We start from the raw sequence: 21,258 nt of genomic DNA, 5'->3' as shown, positions 1-21,258 counted from the left end.
AACTGAGATTCAAAAGCTAAGCTCTTTTTTTCTAAGGCATCGCCAGAGATATTTCAGAAATTAAAATTGAAACAAGATCTATTTGACTTTAAAGTCCGGTTTTACCAGCATCTCATGCTGATTCACGTATTAATTATTTGGGGGCTTCTTAGGCTGTTTGCAGCATTTGGGATTGAAAGGTGGAAACCTGAGTCACTGAACCTTTTGTTTTAACTCTGTAAAGCCCCGTGTATCAGACTTTTTTCCTTTTTGGTTTGATGAGATATCACAAGTAACAATGGCTATTTGTGGAGGACACACGTTACCAGTGCATTTGAGATTTATCTTCCTTGACAGCAGAGTGAATAGCAGGTAACATCATCCCCATCTTACTCACGTCTGACTGTTCAGTGATGGAGGTGGAAATACATTTCTAGTCTGCCCTGTTTGAAAAACTCATGCTGTTTGAAACAAGTGGCTTTTTATAATTTGCCCTAAGTCTTGAAGCACAGGGTCCAGAAATTCTTTTCTATTTCTCTGGAGAGCCCATACATGAGGACTCTGGAAAAAGCATTGGCAACATATGAAGAAATAGGAACTTTTATAAGCTCAGTGCACCTCTCGGGCAGTTAGCAATGGGGTCTATGATGTAGCCAGAGAAACTGATTCCATTGTAAAGCGATATAGTGTCTTCGTTTTCCGTTTTCCCAATCTTTGGGTCTAATTATTGTTGACATTCCTCTCACACTGTGAACTCTTTGGGGACAGAGAGAAATTTATCTCTATTAAAATCTGAACCAACCAAAGGCAAACTGATTTCAAAAAGCTCCTGAAAATAAAACATAATGAAATGCATTTGGAAAACTAAAAAAAGAAATTGCAAGAATAACTTTATAATCTTGCAAAGGTTTCTACTGACTACATATATTGTGTCAAGTTTTTTAAGTATTGATTCCTGGGAATGAGCTGTGAGGTACTTTGGTATCTAACTATTCATTCTTTTGTTTAAAATATTTATTGCAGAAAATTAGGAAAAGTGGAAAAGACAATTAGGCCTCAATAATTCCACCACTTAGAGAAATACACTTTCACCTTTTATTTTCTTCTAAGCTTTTGTTCTATGTTTTTTAAAAAATGTATGAGATTACAAACACATACATTTATTTGTACTGCAAATTTAATTATTCTGGGAAGAAGTCAGAAAAATATAGACGATTCACAAGATGACAACAACAAATAACCATGTTCTATAAACATTTGAGGCATATTTTCCAGCCTTTTCTCTTACCATAAGTATGCGTCAGCTGGGCATGGCAACTTACACCTGTAATTCCAGCACACTGGGAGGCCAGGGAGTGAGGGGATCATCTGAGCTCAGGAGTTCAAGACCAGCTGGGGAAACATAACAAGACTTTGTCTCTACAAAACTTTTTAAAAAAAATTAGCCAGGTGTAGTGACGTGCACCTGCAGTTCCAACTACTGGAGAAGCTGAGGTGGCAAGGCCACTTGAACCCAGGAGGTCCAAGCTGCCATAAACCAGGACTGCAACACTGCACTCCAACCTGGGCAACAGAGCCAGACTCTCTTTCTCAGAAGATAGATAGATAAATAAATAAATAAATAAATAAATAAAATGTCAGATAATATAGGAATGCATTCTCTTTACGATGAGTAAATAAAACAATTAGAGTGGCTGAAATATTTCCACTTTCATCCTAAGACAATAATCTTCATGAATTTTTATTTCCATTTTTTCTCCCCCATGGTCCATTTCACATTTTCATTCCCCATATTACTCTTGCCTGTAGCTTTGGCTTTTATACATTTATAAATGTTTATAATTATAAATTATAGTTATGGTTATAATGTATAACTTGTACATTATAACTTTTATGGCCAGTAGTTATTTATAATCACCAATGTCTAACTGATTTATTAGTTTATTGTTTCTTCCTAAATTCCGCTATTTCCTTCTGGTGAATTTTTTTCCTTGCTACAGAAAGCTCAGAAGAAGCTGTGGCTTTCTGAATGATTTTGTGTCCAAAAAGTATCTGCATTTTACACTCACTTAAAAATGATATTTTTCCTGGGTATAAAATTTTGGGTTTTAATTTTCTTTTCTTATTAACAATTTTTAAAGCATTCTACCAGTGTCTTCCGGCCCTGTGATTTTTCTAATAAGAGTCTGAGATAAATTGAATTCTCAGTTCCTTGCAAATAATATAATCTTTTTATTGGTGACATTTCAGGATTTTCTCTTAATGCTTGATTTTCATGGGTTCAATAGAAAGCATATAGGTATGCTTATTTGTGTTCTTTTATTAATTCTGCTTGATAATTGGCGAGCTCTTTCTTTCTGGGGTGTCTCGAATTCCTTTAATTCTAGGAATCCTTAGCCATCTTGTCTTTAAATGTTTCCTGTTCAATTGCAACTTCAGTGAGATGGATGTTAAAATTTCTGGATTTATTCCATATGAAACACAGCTGTACTGTCGAGCTTTCCATCTGTTTGTACTATAGTCTGGAGAAATGTCTCAAATTAATATTCTAACATTTGTTATTTAGTCTTTCTCTTCATCCAGTTTGCTTTTTAACATTTCTACAGAAGTATTTCATTTCAATCATTAGATATTTCATTTAAGGAATATCTTAATTACCTTTTCTATACCAGATTGAACTCACAATTAAATTGTTTTTATGGCAGTATACATGCATTTAAATGATTGATGTACTATTAATGATTTTAAATAATCAATTTTATAATTTATTATTACATAAAATTAAGTTTTAAAATACATCAAAATACTTTAAAAATACAATTAAAATGTTTTTCTGATTGCTTTATTTGGTCTATTTCCAGAAGGTATTGTGCACTGAGTTTTTATATTTCTTTTGTGAAACATATGGAAGGGATTTCTTTTTTCCTGACATCATACTGCCATTTGAATATGTTAACAAAAATCTGGCCATGCAATGTAATGAATCTATTCTTTTCTCTCTGGTTTCTTTGAAGACTTTCTCCTAGTCTTTAGTGTTTAGAATTTTATTATGATGTGTTTAGGTAAAAATTTGTTTATTGTGGTATTCTTTCTATAAATAGAATGTTTAGATCATAAGTGTTCAGTGCGATGGAGTTTGGCACTTTTGTACAACTTTTTATAAATCCCCCCAGACACAGACAGACACACACACACACACAGTGGAGAACATCTTCATTGCCCTAAAACGTTCCCTTATTTCAAGAGATACTTTTGATTTTTAATGCAATAGACTAGGTTTGCTAGTCTGTGAACTTCAAGTAAATGAAATCATAAAGCATAAATGGTTTTGGGTCCAACTTCTTTCACTCGATATATCTGAGATGTATCATGTTGTTGCATGTATCAGTAGTTTCTTCTTTTGCATAGTTGAATCGTGTTCCATTGTATTCCCATATAACAATTTATTAATCAAGAGTTGACAGATTTTGCAGTTGTTTACAACTTTGTTTATTATGAATACGATTGCTATTAACATTCTTGTAAAAAACCATGTAAGCATGTTTTGTTTTTCTTTGATAAATATTTAAGAGTGCATTTTCTGGGTCATAGGATTGGCATATATTTAACCTTATAAGAAACTGTCAAAACATTCTTCTAAGTAATTGTATTATTTTACACTTCCCTCAGCAATGCATAAGAGTTCCAATTACTCTACATCCTCACAGATGTTAGGTATTGTCAGCAGCTTTAATCTTAATTATTCTACTGGATATGAAGTGGTATCTCACTGTGTTTTTATATTATGATTTTTGAATGGCTAACAGGTTCTAACTTGTATCAGTGTACTTACAGGTAATTTCTATGTTTTCACTGTGTAGTTTTTGCTCAAAGATGTTGTCCTTTTTAATTGGATTTATTGTTGTTATCATTACTACTGATTTTCACATGTTCCTTGTATATTCCAGATATAAGTTCTTTGTCAAATATGCTACAATTATTTTCTCCTATGCTGTATTTTTTAATATTTATTTTATTAATTGTGTCATTTGGTGAGACAAATGTTCATCTTGAAGACATGTAATTATTATTTTTTTCTCCTGTCGTTAGTATTTCTTGTGTCTTTTCTAAGAAATGTTTGCCTAACTAAAAGTCAAAGATATTCTTTAATTTCCTTCGGAAGGTTTCAAGCTTTGAGTTTAAATTCATGATTTATATAGTAGTAATTACCCCATATGCAATTTGTTAATTACAGTCTGGAAAACAGGTAATGTTTTTCTTTTTCAAGATAATTTTGGCTATTCTAGATTCTTTGCATTTACATAGAAATATTATATCAACTTGTCAACTTAAAAAATAAATAAAAAGGCTGCTGGGGTTCTGATTGGGGAATTACTTAGAATATGTAAACAATTTAGGAAAAATTGCCATCTTAACAGCAGTGAATCTTCTAACTCATAAATATGTTATATATCCCCATGAATTAGGTCTTTTTTAAATTTTATTCTTCGCAAACTTTCCTTTTCAAGTGTAGAAATCTTCCACATCTTTTGTTAAATATATTCCTTGTTTGATATTTTGATGATATTGTAATGGTAATATATTTTCTTTTTCAGTTTTAAATTATTTTGGAAAAATATAGAAGTACAGTTAAGTTTTGTTTTGTATCTTAACCTTGTATATCACAACTTTACTAAATGTGTTTGTTATTTTTAGTAATATTTATGTACTTCCCACAAGATTTTCTATGAACACACTTATATTCTCTCTAAATAACAATGGTTTACTTCATCATGAAATTTATTCATTCATTTATTTATTATTATTATTATTTTTTAGATGGAGTCTTGATCTGTTGCTCAGGCTGAAGTGCAGTGGTATGATCTTGGCTCACTGCAATCTCCGCCTCCCAGGTTCAAACGATTTTCATGCCTCATTCTCCTAAGTAGCTAGTACTATAGCTTAGAGCCACCAAACCCAGTTAACTTTTAATATTTAATGTAATATTTTCTTTTCTTTTTTTCTTGCCTTATTGCACTATTAATGACAGCACACTTTTGCCTGTCTTAGGGGAAAAGTGTTTAATGTTTTATCATCTATTATTACAGAAGCTGCAGGATTTTCCTAAGTGTTCTTTACTGGATTAAGGAAGTAATTGTGAGAATTTTTACCAGAAATGGATGCTGAATTTTATCAAATACTTTTTCTGTGTATGTTAAAATAATCTTATATTTTTTCTTATTAATTTATGTGGTACACTATTTTAATTGTTTTTCAAATATAAATAGTCAAATAATAACCAGCTTACAATAAATTTCACAGAATTATGATTAATTTAATATTATTTGTATGTATTGCTAGATTCAATATATAAAAATATCATATGATATAATAGGGATTTTTGCATCTATGTTCATGAAAACATTAGCCTATAATTTTCTTTGAAAATGTCATTGTCAAGTTTTGGTATGAGGTTTATTCTGATATAAACAAGATAAGAAGTATTTCTTCTGTATTTCCTGAGAGAATGTAAGATTGCTATTTTTTTTTCCTTGCATTTTCTGGAACTCACCAATAAAGGCTCTGAAAACTCCTCAGAGCCTGGAGTTTTCTTAGTGTGCAGGTATGAAAGGCAGAACTATGGCATCCCAAGACATATGTACATCTTAACTCCCAGAACCTGTGAATATATTGTGTGGCGCATGAATATATGAATATGTAACTATGGCAAGAGGAATTAAGGTTGTAGATACAATTAAAGTTGCTAATTTGTTGGCCCTTAATATATGGAGATTTATTCTGGATTACACAGGTAAGCCCAATGTAATTACAAGGGTTGTTTAAAGTGGAAAAACAGCAGAAGAGGAAATCAGAGTCAGAAAGATCTGAAAATGTCACACTGCTGGTTTTGAAGATGGAGGATGAGGCCTAGCTGAGAAATTCAGGAGGCCTCTAGAAGGTAGAAGGACAAGGAATCATTTCTTGCCAATACCCTCCAGAAAGAATGTGTTCTAGCTTTTGGACTTCTGACCACCGCACTTGAGAAGTCCAAAATCTAATGGCAAATAATAAAATATAAGCTTCAAAGGAGACAGAGAATAAATAGCAGATTAAGATAATAAACTTGTGTTGTTTAAGCCACTAAGGTTGTGCTCATTTGTTATAGCAGCAATAGGAAACTAATTAGAAAGTGTTAGGAATGAATTCAACGTATTTAATAGTCATGGGGCTTTTTAGGCTTCCTATTTCTTCTTGTAAAAGCTTTGGCAGGTAGTACTTTTTAATGCCCATTTTGTTTCTAAATTCCCATTTTTTTTTAACAAGCTTTTATATTTATTTATACATTTAGCCTTTCCAATGCTCTTCTTTCCTTTCTGAAGTTCCAGACTCTCATCTGGATCAAGTCTTCAAATTGATGAACTTTTTGAGTTATTTTTTAAAGATCATATCTACTGAAGGAAAAAATCCTCAGCTTCTGCATCTTTGGAAATACAGGTATTTGAACGTCATTTATAAGGAATATTCTTGCTGGATATAGAATGCTAGTTTGATTGATTTTTCTTTCAGCACTTTAAAATAGTCCAATGTTTTTGGCCTCTGTTGTTTCTAATTATAAGTTAGTAATCATTCTTATACTCATTCATGTATGTGTATGTCATAATGTCATATTTTTCTGCTTATTTTATGGTTTCTATTTTATTTTAGGTTTTTCTCTCTTCAATTACAATGTGCCTAAATGTGGTTTCTCTTCAATGTATGCCTCTTAAGGTTTGGTGTTTTTCTTGAATTTGTTACTTGATACTTGCATCAGTAATATCTCCAATGTCTTTACATATGTATTTTATTTAATTACCTATCTCTTCTACTTCTGAGACTCAAATCAGACTTGTAGACTACTTAATAGTGTTTCGCAGATTTAGGACATTCCATTCTTTTCTCTTTACTTTGTTTCCATTTTATGTTTCAGATTTAATGATTTTGATTTGGTGTCATTGAGGTGATTGATTTGTTTCCTCTGTAATACATAGTCTGTGTTTGTTTTGCTTTGTTTTGTTTTTTGGTTTTTGACAGAGTCTTACTCTCTCACCCAGGCTGGAGCAGTGGCATGATCTTGGGTCACTGCAACCTCTGCCTCCTGGGTTCAGGCTGTTTTCCTGCCTCAACTACCAGAGCTGGGATTACAGACATGCACCACCAAGCTTGGCTAATTTTTGTGTTTTTAGTAGAGACAAGGTTTCATAGTGTTAGTCAGGATGGTGTCAATCTCCTGACCTCATGATCCATCCATCTCAGCCTCCCAAAGTACTGAGATTACAGGCGTGAGCCACCATGCCTAGACTATGCTTAATATCATCTAATGAATCATTTATTTCTGATATACTTTTTATTTATAGAATTTCTGTTTGTTTTTTTCTCTATGATTTCTGTTTCTGTTGCAATTCTCCATTTGCTTGTACATGTCATATAGCATTTAACCAGATTCTTTCATGTATTTACAGTTGCTATTTTTTTCTTATCATTCCAACATCTAAGCCATCTCTAGTATACTTCTACTTTTTATTTCTTTTCTCAATCACACATCACTTTTTCTTGCTTCTTCGTATTTCTCATAAACTTAAATTATATGTTGGATATCATAAACACTAAATTATTTCTAGAATTTTTTTTTAACAAAAAATATTTTTCTTCTTTCAGACTACTAGTGGCCAGTGTTACACAAATCTAACATGAAGGTAAGCGTAGTTTGGGTTTTATTGTAGCTATTTTTAAATTTAATTCTTACCACTGGCTTTGGACTTTATGTTCAGCAGGCTGGAAATCTAAAAATTTGAAGATCTCTTTATGTTTATCGTTCAGCCTCCAGATTTTTGAAGATCTCTGCTTTAAATTTTGGCTACTAGCTTTCAGAAACATTATGGAGTTCTCTTTTTTCCCAGCTTCATCCAAGATTTCTTTGCATTGGGAAATTTCTTAACCCTTAATGTTTTGTCTCCAGTCTTCATAGGGTTGCTTCACTGCTTTGATTAAAACTTAGAGTATCTCTAAGGGTTTTCTTTGAGCTATGCTTTCTGCCCCAGTCTTTTCAGCAGCTGCTGTCTTACATGTGAAGAAAGCTATGTGTTTTTGCACTTAATTGGTCATATTTGATAGTCATCATTTTCTTAATCTGAAAATTTGTCTTTCAACAATCGTGGAAATTATTATATGTGATTGCTTTATACTTTGTCATGGCAACCTGAGGTGACTAATACAGAATCTTTTTTTTAATTGCATTTTAGGTTTTGGGGTACATGTGAAGAACATGCAAGATTGTTGCATAGGTACACACATGGCAGTGTGATTTGCTGCCTTCCTCTCTTTCACCTATATCTGGCATTTCTCCCCATGCTATCTCTCCCCACCTCCCCACCCCCCGTCCCTCCCCCATTTCCCCCCAACAGACCCCAGTGTGTAGTGCTCCCCTCCCTGTGTCCATGTGTTCTCATTGTTCAACACCCACCTATGAGTGAGAACATACGGTGTTTGATTTTCTGCTCTTGTGTCAGTTTGCTGAGAATGATGTTTTCCAGGTTCAGCCATGTCCCTACAAAGGACACGAACTCATCGTTATTTTCCTGTAGTTTTCGTTTGGTTTTAATGTATTTAATCAATTACAATTTGTAATGCACTTATTCCATAATTTCTATATTCTAGATTTTCTATTTTGTAAACCTTACGTTATTAATCTAGCCTTTTTTGTATTTTTTTTAACTCACAGTGAATTGTTACTTTATTTACTTTATAGTTTTGGATTGTGAACTCTTCTTTGTGGGTTTCTTTCAGAAAACTGCATGACCCCGGAAAAGAAGAGTCCTTCAGAGAGGCTCTGCCTTTATTTTCATCATAAATGCAAAAGATATTAACAATTTATATATACATACATACATATTCTTAGCTTGTGAATATTTAATACTACATTAAATTGGTTCTGTAAATATAAGCCTTCAACATATCCATAACAGCATCTTGTTTACAAATCCTCAAAACCAACATTTTTTTAGTCTCTGAGTCCTATTTGAAATAAACAGAACTTTATTGTTGACTCATTGTAACTACAGGTAAACTTACTTCTAGCAATTCTTTGAGGATTTTTTTATGTCATCAAATTAGGAAAGTCTCAATTATCCTGATTTTAAATATTCAATCATATGTCCCTGTTTCTGTATAGTAATTCAAACTGAAGTGTCTAAATTATGAAAATAAAAATTACATTAATAGCTTATTGTCAGCTTTCCTTATGATTCAAGCTTTTGTTCCCTCTTTGTATGTTGCCTGGTTTTGTTTTGTTTTATGTTATTGGTGGTTTATCTACACATATAAAGGATCCTTGTTATATTGTATCTTTCATTTTTATGTGTTTTTGTAATAAGGGGGTTTTAAATTGTAAGTAGTTTGCTATATTGCCAAAAATGAAAATTAAAACTGATTTTACAATGTCACTATAACTTGATGTCAAAAATGGATATTGATAGATAGCAATGTAAAATAAAATTATAGGCCGATCTTATTAATGGCTGTAATAGAAAAAAGTCCTAAATAAAATTTTAGTAAAGAGATTCCAGTAATATATTAAAAGAATTGTATATCATAATCAGATAGGTTTTATTTAATGAATGTAAGAATTGGCCAATATTGGAAAACTGTACAAATAATTGCTATATAATAGTTTAAGATATAAAAGCTATGTTTTCCCAATAGAAAATAAAAGTCATTTAAGAAAATACCATATAATCCTGAATTTTAAAAAATCTAGCATACTAGAGGTAGCAGAAATCTTTGTAAATTACAGTTATTGGAAATCTTCATTGTGTCATACTTACCAGTAAAACTATTAATCAATAGCATTCACTTTCCATTCCTATAGTAAAAATATATTAATCACTTACTAATGGATTGTTCTAACTAAACATGGTTCTAGATATGGGGCTATAGCAGAGTAGATAATAAAGCCCAAGATTTGATGTTGAATAACAAAAGAAAATAAGTTAATTACATTTTATTAAAAGCAATAATATTGCCATAATTTGCAAGTAAGGAAGTAAGGTTTTTAAGAATCGACTGGCCAACTACTAGAGCTAGTGAAGAAGTTCTACAAGTGACCTGAATAAGCTCAGCACTCAAATGTTATATTTTCCTATTGGTATACCAATTAACAATTAGGAAAGTTAATGAAAATAGTTCCCAGTAACTATATTATCAATACTATTTGAAGTGCCAAACTTAAATAGAAATGTGTTCAAATTTTTTGAAGAAATTCATAACATTATAATAAGAAACAAAATAATTCAAATGCACAGAGAAAATATGGTTATAAGTGAAAAGAATCAATATTAACCTTTTACAAAATCAATCTATTATTTAGATAATTTAATTAACCTATTAATCTATTATTTGAATGCAGTCCACTCAAAACCAAATAGGGTTTTCTTGTTTGGTTTTTTTTTTTTTTGGTTTTGTCCAGGTATTCTAACAAATTCATTCTAAATTTGTTTTGGTGTGTAGAGATCCAAAACAATTTTAAAATAAATAAATAAATGGATCTTTTTAGAACAATTTTGAAAAAAAATACACGGAAGGTAAATTGTATTTCAAATTCAACAAAGGATCTAGAATTAGACTGACATAGGTAAAATAATTTAATTTGCCTTAAAGGTAGCATTGCAAATGGCTGAGAAGAGGGTGGACTGTATATTCCACAGTGTTGGGTGAACTGGCTATATATATTATACATCTATGTAGGACACATGTTAATCATTAGGGTAGTAATAACACAATAAAGAAGAAAAAATAAATAAACCGACAATGAGGAGTAGAAGAAATTCAAAAGGCCAATAAACATGGGATAATTGATACTCTATAAAACAACATCAAGCAAATGGAAATTATGACAACAATGATATACCATCTTTCACCCACCAGATCCGAAAAAAAATGAAAAATGAAGAGTATCAAGCACAGTAATTTAATAATAGATGTTGAGCCACCTCCATTCCTATAAGAAGAGGTATGTTCAAACTGAGGTATATCCTCATAACAGAATCATACACCATAGACATCAGTTAAAACCAGTGAGGTTTTACCATGTGCAGAGATTCAGAAAGTAATATGTATTAAAAAGGTACATTTAAGATATAGCAGTGATTAACTTGGGGGTGGAAGTAGACTGTTTGCAAAGGACTTAAATCTTATTTATTTTTAAGAGACAGGTCTCTCTCGTCATCCAGGCTGGAACGTAATGGTGCAATCATAGCTCACTGTAGCCTCAACTCCTGGCCACAAGCAATCCCTCCACCTTAACTTCCCAAGTAGATGGGATTACAGGCATGTATCACCAAGCTAAGCTAATATTTTCATTTTCAAATTTTTTCGAAAAGGTCATCCTGTGCTTCCCAGGCTGGTCTTGAGCCCCTGAATCCAAGGGATCCTCCTTCCTCAGCCTCCCAAAGTGCTGAATTACAAGCATGAGCCACTGCACTTGGCCTTTAGTCTTATTCAAATGTTCTAATTTTTTATTCCAAAAATATTTTATGAATTATTTCTATTTTGTAAAGAACTAGATTATGTAAGGAAGATAGAAGAAACTAATTTCTTTATTCCAAAAAAGGTATTTATTTATTTCCAAAATTTTTTTGCTGTATATTATTCTGATGCTTGACTCATTTTCATAGGCACTATCTCTGATACAAGCAGTAATCTTCCACCTCTGCATGTGCACATAAAACTCTTCTGAAGTCTCCATGGAGCTTGAGAAAAACATTTATCCACTAAAACTTTATATTCTGTCTAGAAGAAACATATAATAACACAAGGAATAACTGTAGCAATTACTCAGTAAATAGTAGTGACCCTAATTATGATGGTAATAATAATAATAATAATCTGAAAAGACATGTTTGCAATTGCATTGCTGCACTCCAGCCTAAGCAACAGCAAGACTCTCTGAACAACAACAGCAACAACAACAAAGTACATTTGTTTTGGGTCATGTCTAGATTATATCTACAGCCTATATCTCTTGAGCTTGCAGTTTGGTTAGCATCCACTGTGTATTAGGCACAGTGCTAAATGGTGGAAAGGTGTAGACGAATAATGCTTATTGCTTGTCTTCAGTCACTCTCCATTTCTCAGATAAATATTGCACAGGTTGAGAAAACTTGGAAAATGTATTCCTATAAAATGAAATGAAAAGCTCTATGGAAATTCTTAGCAGGTATCTTATATTTCAAGCACAAGAACTTGATCACCTAGCAGACTTTAGCTGCAAGGGAGGCTGGAAAATTTCAGTTTTAAGTTTTCTAACTTCTGTATTAAAGTAAGGTAAGCAAAGAAAAATGGGGTGTAAAAGGATTTTGGGGATGTGTGTCAAATGAGAAAACACTAGGCAAGTGGTGGGCATGCAAAGAATAATTGTGATATTAATTTTTTTGTAAACATGGCCAGTATTCTGTAAGAGCCCACTGTGACGTCTTTTGCAGTAGATTGACCAGCTCATGGCAGTGTATGTACAGCAACACAATGATTGAGTATTTTTTCATCATCATCATAATCATCATAATCATCATCATCATCATCTTCAACACTCAGTACCTGGAACAGTGGTTGGAACAGTTACACAGTAGGCACTCAATATGTGTTGAATGAGTGAAGCAATATAACAAAATCATTATCATCATTAATGTAGCTGCCAATTATTTAGTGCATATTTTATGTCAGACTGTGTAACAGGACCTTTCATATACACTATTTAATTTAATCTCATGGTAACCTTTCATAAGTGGCAGAAGTTGAGATATAGAGAGGTTACATAGCTAATTAAAGATCAAATAGGTATGAAAGTTGAAAGCCAAGGCTCAATCCCAGTTGTCTCTGGGTTTATTCTCTCTTGCTGCATTAACTCCATCCTTATGGATACCATAGACATATGAATTATTAGTATTTTGTTGGCTGTAATCCCTTTTTGTTACTGGGGATCTCAAGAAATCTATTTATTTAAAAGAAATACACAAAAGATGACATTTTTGAAGACAGCAGCCAATGCAATTTTAGTAAATATAATATTATAGGACTCTGCAATTAATTTACAAATTTTTTACATCAAAATATGTCCTGATGATCTCATTCTTTGGGGACAAAAATCATCTCCTCCTTGATGTTTTCCTACACTAAAGGCAATTATTGTTGCTTCTAGCTGTAATAAAAAAATAACCGAAACAGATAGAAGTGTCTTCATTGAAATTGAACTGAAACTCCCACTGTGGAAATAATCAGAAAATTAAAAGCTCTGCAATCTTGCAAATAACATTGCAACTTAATATTATTGGAACATAACATTATTATCTCTTTTTATAGAGAAAACAAACATAAATATATTTTCAAATGACACCACAATATTAATTTTATTTTCTAGGAGGGGGTGGGAGGGAAGTAAAGAACAATAACTTTTCAGGGTTGAGCAAATGAAACAATGGGGATTTATGAAAAATGATCAAAAGCACAAAGCTATGTATGCTGCAAGTTTCAGTCTCAGGCTGAGTCTTTCAAATACAATGTTACCTACCCCATCCTGACCTTCATGATTTTCTGGGATGACTCCATCTACAGTTCTCCATGGCAGCAACCAGGCACAGGGTCTGCTACCAGCTGTGCATTCAATCAATGCATGTTAAATGAGTTTTTAATTATTATTGAAAGAGATCAAAGTCAGGTTCTTCATTCTTCTATACCTTACCCTTCCTTTCTGCCTGCCTTCCTATATATTAGTTTGAGTTATGAGAAGGTGTAAAATATAATAGTTCATCTCTACAAATAAAATATATCATGTGAACTCAGATAATCAATTAAACAAGCATCCATTGAGGACTCAGCCTGTAGAAGATAATCTAGTAGACACTCAATATGAAACAATGGATATGTCTTAATGTCTGGCTTCAGAAAATGTATGATACTGCCTGACTTTGTCTCTGTACCATGCAAGGATCTGGGGCTCCAGGCATGAGTCAGCCTCAACAGTGCTTCACAGGCTGTGCAGTCCCAACACAAGTGGATTGACGGGCACACCGCCATTTGCAGAAATGCTGCAGTTGGTTTAAGAGACTTCTTGGGAATTGGTAAGGTAAGACGTTGATGAGTTCAATTTCAGACAAGTTGTGTGGACATTGGAACAGGCAAATGGAGTCATTCCCAAGCATCCAGGAAGTTGAAAAGTCCTAGGGTTGATGTTGCAGTGATATAATAATGTAAATCATAAATTGATCAGCCATCATTTTCTTAAACAATATGGAGTGAATGTGATTTTCTTTTCCTCAGAATGTTCTGATACTCCTTGAAACAACTGGAAACATTCTTCTTTACATGATGGGTGGGTGATCAGGGATAAGAAAGCATAGTTCAGCATACCTGGCCACTTAGCTGCTTTTGGGCAAGCTCCCACTTTCTTCCCAAGATGCTCAGAATTAATCCCAATCCCTGGCTGCTTCCTCAGGAGAACTAAATGTAATTGCTTCTGGGAACATTTTGGGATGACACAGTAACATTTTTGTGGGAAAAGTACAATGATGTGGAAAGAGTACAAGTTTTGGACTTGGGTTTGTATCCCAGATCTGCAACTTAACTAGGCCTAAAATGCCACACAATTTTTATAATTTCTTGTCTCCTTGGTTTCTCAATTTGTAAGAGGGAAATGAATTCAGGGTCAGGTGAATGTGATCTAATGCATAATGCCTGGCTCAGGGTTTAGCTGAAAATATAGGCTAGATATAGCTTAACCTAAGTGATTTCACTTCTCTGTACTATAGTTTTGGGTCCAAGCTGTCTTTAAATCAAACATCACTTTCTTTCCCTTAGTTATAGTTCCTTGTGCATATTACTTTCTCTATAGGAACCCGCGCTCAAATATTCCTGGGTTCCTCAGCTGACATGCCACTCTATTCTAAATAAGATGTAGGTAATTCATAACTGGACCAAGACCTGGGCCTGACTGCCAGTGGCTTGATTTCTGAGGTTCCCTGCCTCTGAAATAGGGACACAAGAAATTTTGAAGTTGCAATCTGCTTCTTCCTTCCTAGAGTCTCGCATGGCAGGAACAGGTGATGATACAACCAAGGAGCTTTCTTTTCGTTTTCTCTCCTGAGTTTGTTTCTGTCCAGAGTTGAAACAAATAGGCTGAAAATGAGAGTTACACAACGTACTGGCAGCTGTCTTTTGGGATCGCTTTGTTTAAAGAACCTTGTTATGATCAGATAAGTGCTGTGGTATATTTGTTTATACGAGGGGTTTGAATATGATTTAGATCTGAACTTCCTACACAGTGAAAAAGAATTACTTCTCTTTTATCCAAAGTGTTCAATATTTAAATTGTAAATTAAAGGTATGCTTAGGTTTTGACTCACTCGGTTGGGGCATCTTTCTTCAATTTAATTCAATCTAGTCCATTCCAAATAAACGAAAGCTGATTGAATACCTACTCTATATGTAATGTCATGCAAGGACCCAGGGACACAGAGAGAAATAGCCCTCATTCCCCACCCACCTCTTCCCAATGTGCCCTGAACTCATCCACTTCTCTCCATTCTCCCCGTTGCTTCCTCTGCAGACTTCATCATTACCTGGACTGTGGAAATAGCCTTCCAGGTGGTTTCCCTGCCTTGGGTGGTCACATCCACATTCCCCTCAACAAACCCAATGATGTTTTTGAAACATAATTTAGATTACAAGTTTCCCTTCTGTAACATCCCATGGCTTTAACTGCGTTTGAAAAGCTTTCAAGCTTTTTATTTATTAATTTGTTATTATTACTTTTTTTGCAACCTCTTTGCTCTTTTTTCATGTCTGTATCTCCAAACTATCTTTCAGCCAGACTTCTCTTTGCCACCAGTCTTCTGCCTTAGCCTTCTTCTTGGCCCTGGTGTACTTAGTGCCTTGGTTCTCTCCACTAGCTATGTCCTTGGCTAGAATGATCTTCAGCCGGATCTTGTCTGTGGCTCCCTCCTCTGACATCATTAAAGTTCATTAAAGTTGTCTTTTCAGAGACATCTCTGCTCACCTAGTCTAGAATAGCCTCTCTCTATAGCACTGATCACTGCCTATATTGTTCTCATTTATTTGTTCATCATCTTTCCACTGTAAGTTTCATCGAGAAGGTGATGTGTCTAACTTCTTATAGCCCTCTTCCTAGTGCTAGAATAGAGCACCCTCAGGGGTGCTCAATAAATGTTTGTTAAAAGAACAAATAAATCCATTCAAAATAGTCATGGGCTGCTGGAATCCAAAGTGGTGTAATCTAACTGATAGAAAGGAGATACGGAATTCAAGGAAGGGGTGCACCACTATGAGACCATTAACAAAGGCCAGTGGATGGAAAGATGGATCTTTGTAATATGACATCACCTTTGGAAAATGTTCCACTGCCTGTCCTCACAAATCTGACATATAGGTATGACAATATCTCGTCTTTCAGGAATAAACTTGCTCATAAGAATGATCCATAAACATGAATGAAACCATATTAACTTTAAATGAGAAACGTGGCTGCTATTGAATGGGATTAGGATTCATAGAATTATGAAAAAAGCACATTTTCAATCTCCAGGTAGAATGCCTGGGAGCTAACGTATTCTCAGAAAGTTACTTACGGAGCTTGGAGTCCTCTCATAGGGATTAGTAATCAGTTTAGTTTTAATAGAATTACCAAGTCAGAAGCTGGGAAAATTCCCAGCTGGTTTGCAGGTGGAGTGCAAATGGGTCAAGATAAACGGTCAGGCCCAAGATCAAATGCAACACAAGGGTTGGCAACCCACTTTGATGTGGAGCATGCTGTATGACAGGCCTGAAGTGTAAATGGTTAGAGGAGCCGTAACATACAAGTTTCCCTATTTGTTGCCCTGCTTCCAACTCAGACCCAACCTGAGAAAGCCAAATGTACCCCCTAAACAAATGACATAAGATGCAGCTTGTAGTTGATTTGTCTCCAACTCCCCCATGAAAACAGCCTCCAATCAGGGCACACTTGAAGCCATCCCTGTTTTCACTATAAAGCCTCTCCGCTCCCCTGCCTGCCACAAGTGATGGTGGTTGAGTCCTTTGCTATAGCAAGTTCTGAATCAATAGTCTCTGATTGTTCTCCTTTGGGTGGTCTACTGATTTCTGCATTCCCAAGACCCTGAATAACAGATGTTAATATTTTTGTTTTACTTTAAGGAAACTGAGGCTAAGAATGGTTATACAACTTGGTCAGGTTCTCACAGCTGAATGGGACAAAGCCGCTATTTGAAGTCACAGCTCTCTGATTCCAAAGCAATTGCTGTTTCTCTTCTGCAGTGACGTCTCTTCCAGCACCCATGCCTGTTATGTGCTTGTTGAAGGCAAGGCCTGTGTTTTGTTTCTCTCTATAACCTCAGTGCTTTGCACAGGGACAAACCAATGCTGATCAAATAGCTGAAGGCTTGGGTGATTGCTAATGTTCCTATTACATGGTTCTAGATAGTTTCTAACAGGTCTGTATTTCTTAAAGTGGACAATGTAAGTAGGTTCTGGTGAACATTTCTGTTCTCAGGATAAGTGTGAGCTGTTATTTATTGCAAAAAAATACCAAGACTCATTTTTTAATATACTGCTTAACATAATAATTTCTGGAAATGGTTTCCCTGTGGTGAAATAATGAAAAGTAAGTGAAAAGAGCTGCAAATGTTGCTTCTGAGCAAAATATTAGTTGAAAGTATTCCTCTCCTTGGGTTTGTTTCACATGTTTGAGTAACAGAGTTTGCTGTTTGGCCTCACATTGTAAATTACAAGCCCACCCATTGTGGTGCTCCTGAGTGAGCAGCCTGGCCATGTGACTTTGGTAGCATTTCTCAGGATCTAAAAGATCTGATCATTTATTTCACCCTCGCTATTTGAAGTCTAAAGAGAACTTGCCCAATGTCAAAAACCTTTGTTTCAGGGAAAGACAAAATGAGACAGCCTTGAGGGGATGGGTCTATGTGAAAAAGGGGAAAAAGGAGTTGAGCCTCATGTATATGCTTAAGTGTTTTTTTTCTAGGTAGGAACATTAAATTCCATTAACCCATCACTTGTGAAACCAAAAAGCAAGATCGTGACTGGAGGCCATGTTGGGTAGTCAGTAAGAAAGAGAAGACAAATATGGTGTCTCTCTATTGTATCATCCCTGTGTAGCTGAAATGAAGTTTGTTCAGCAGAAGATTGTCTAATTGTGAATTTCAATATTTTTGTACAATTTGTTACTAGACAATTGGTATTTTTGTATTCTGCCACAAATCTTTGGCATAATCTTATTTAGAAAATTCTGGCCTATCTCAGTTGCACTGGAGGAACCAAGGTAAGATGGGTGTCTGCTCAAACTTGGATTTTTCCTGGTGAGGCAGAGTCTTGTCCTTCGAAAATCTGCTTTTCAGAGTGACTTAGAAATTGCTGGCACGGGATTGTGACTCCTTGGGACTTACAGATCCAATTTTCTTATTACAGTGTTGAATCTTTTTTGAGCTCTGTTTTCGGCCCTAACTGCAGACTTCTGTGCTTTGTTTGAACAGGGTTAGAAAGGAGGGCTGGGCTCACTGCTCTCAGTTAACTTTGGAGAGGTCATTTCTGAGCAACCTGGCACACATAATAACCTGTCCTTTGACTAGCGATGTGGCTCCCTGATAAGGGCCACCTGATACATCCTAATGGATGCACACCTCTTCACAGGGGTAGGCACATTCCTCAGATGTCTGGCTCCAACCTGACAGCCTTTTGAACTTCCTATATTCTGAAAACCCATTATTTGACTTAATAATTTGGGGGAGATCTCAGGACTTGCTCTTGCCAACGTTTTTTCAGACATTTGTCTAAGGACAAGACATGAATTGTAAGAAAATATTTTTGAAAATAATCTCTGTGGATTATCAACATGCTCAGATCTCATCTTGACACTTTGACCCACCCACCTTCTCTTCCAGTATTTTTGCCTCCAAAGAAAGATTGTAATTTGTTGTCTCCTTTTTGCCGTACCCCAGTGACTTACCAAATGTCTACCCCAAAGCTTCCCTATTGGGCCTACAAAACTGTGGTTTCTGTGGGCCCCATGGCTAGTTGCTGGTCCGGCTGAACAACTTCCGCCCTTATCTTGACCTTTCTGCTATGTTTATCTCCGTTAACTCTGTCTACTTTCTTGGCACTCTTTCCTAAGCTTCTATTCTCACCTAGTCTTCTAATTTTTCTGATTTCTTTTCTCTCACAGGTCATGTTCTCCAGAAGCAGATGGTGAAATAACACCTAGAGTGCAGGGTGCTGATTAAGGATAAATTTCTGTGAGCAGAAGAGGAAGAGAAGATGGAGGAAAAGGTGAACTTTCTTGTAAGAACAACCATGCCTCAGTAACCCCAGGATCTCTGGCGGGAGGACTGGGCAAATCACAACTAACAGTGTGTCCTCTGTCACAGTAAAACAGGCAGGTGTTTATTGCCACTTGGATCGGTCACAAAATGCCTTGGCCCTGGGAAGGACAGGAGTCCTGAGGGCAGAGCAGGAACCTGGAGGAGCTGACAGCCAAATGCTGTTTGTAGACCACACTCCGTACTGCTGGGTAGGCAAGTCTGGACTTCAAGGGGAAGGTCAGCCACTCAGTGTCCTATGACTTCCACATTTCCCTGCAGGTATGGTTTTGTGTCAGGAGGTCATAAACACCCCTCACAATGCTGAAAGCAATGGACTCCCTTCCTAAAGAGAAAGGTGTGAGTGCCCACTAATAAGTATGTCACCAACAACCTCAAAAAGTGTTCCTAAAGTGTTGCAAAACCCACCTATGAGTTTTTACAGTAGGTAAACCTAATTGGGGTAAACCTGACACTGAGTTTTATTCTTCTTACTGCATTTAAATTTACATCCAACTGTATTTCAATAAAAGTTCAAAATCAAAATGATGCTGGATGATTTCTCCTGTGTTATTTTATTTAGTCCTGACCACATACCTTTGAGTTGGGTATTGTTAATCCTGTTGACATATTAGGAAACTGAGTCCCTGAGAGGGTAAATGATTTACCTCACTGGCAATGAGTGGTGGAGCCAGGATGTCACAGCGGCTCAGTTTACCTCTGCCACTCAGGTCTCTTCCACTCAATCTCCCTTCCTCAAAGAGTTTCTCAGATCTCCAGGACTTTGTCAATTAAAAGTCATGTGGGAGACAAGGAAGATACACAATAAACACAGTGCAAGGACAAAGAGACAACTGTTAGAATCTTGGCAGGAACAACATTTGTATGAGAGAGTATCCCATTAGGTTCATTAAACATGTGATAATTTTCTCCATCAGAGTCCATGTGAGACAAAACTCAGATTAGTTTTATTAGTTGGCAGAGATAATTAAATGGTCTCTTTGCCTATACACTGTCAACATTTCCATGGCAGACATTTCTAGACTTGAGCTGGCTATTTTAAAAGACTTTTATTATAAATTCATTCAGCCCGTAGGATATCAATACTTATTTTTGTGCCGGGTGTGATGGCTCACGCCTGTAATTCTAGCACTTTGGGAGGACAAGACGGGTGGATCACCTGAGGACAGGAGTTCAAGACCAGCCTGATCAACATGGAGATACCCCATCTGTACTAAAAATACAAAATTAGCCAGACATGGTGGCACATGCTTGTAATCCCAGCTACTCAAGAGGCTGAGGCAGGAGAATGGCTTGAACCCGGGAAGTGAAGATTGAGGTGAGCTGAGATTGTGCCATTACACTCCAGCCTGGGCAACAAGAGTGAAACTCCATCTCAAAAAAAAAAAAAAAGAATTATCTTTATAGGATAATAAATCATAGATTCATGTAGATACATGCATATCTTCCGGGAAACATATTCCAGGGGAATTTTTTTTTTTTTTTTTTTTTTTTTTTTTTTTTTTTTTTGAGACGGAGTTTCGCTCTTGTTACCCAGGCTGGAGTGCAATGGCGTAACCTCAGCTCACCGCAACCTGGGTTCAGGCAATTCTCCTGCCTCAGCCTCCTGAGTAGCTGGGACTACAGGCACGAGCCATCATGCCCAGCTAATTTTTTGTATTTTTAGTAGAGACGGGGTTTCACCATGTTGACCAGGATGGTCTCTTGACCTCGTGATCCACCCGACTGAGCCTCCCAAAGTGCTGGGATTACAGGCTTGAGCCACCGCGCCCGGCTTCCAGGGGAAATTTTAATGAAGAACATGTTACAAGGCAGTGCCATAGAGAAGCGGGTGGTGTTTGTAACATGGAGTGAACCTGATGTTTGTGTTATT

Source organism: Saimiri boliviensis, chromosome 2 (assembly GCF_048565385.1).
Source record: "Saimiri boliviensis isolate mSaiBol1 chromosome 2, mSaiBol1.pri, whole genome shotgun sequence".
NCBI lineage: Eukaryota > Metazoa > Chordata > Mammalia > Primates > Cebidae > Saimiri > Saimiri boliviensis.
Note: the sequence above shows the minus strand (reverse complement) of the source record.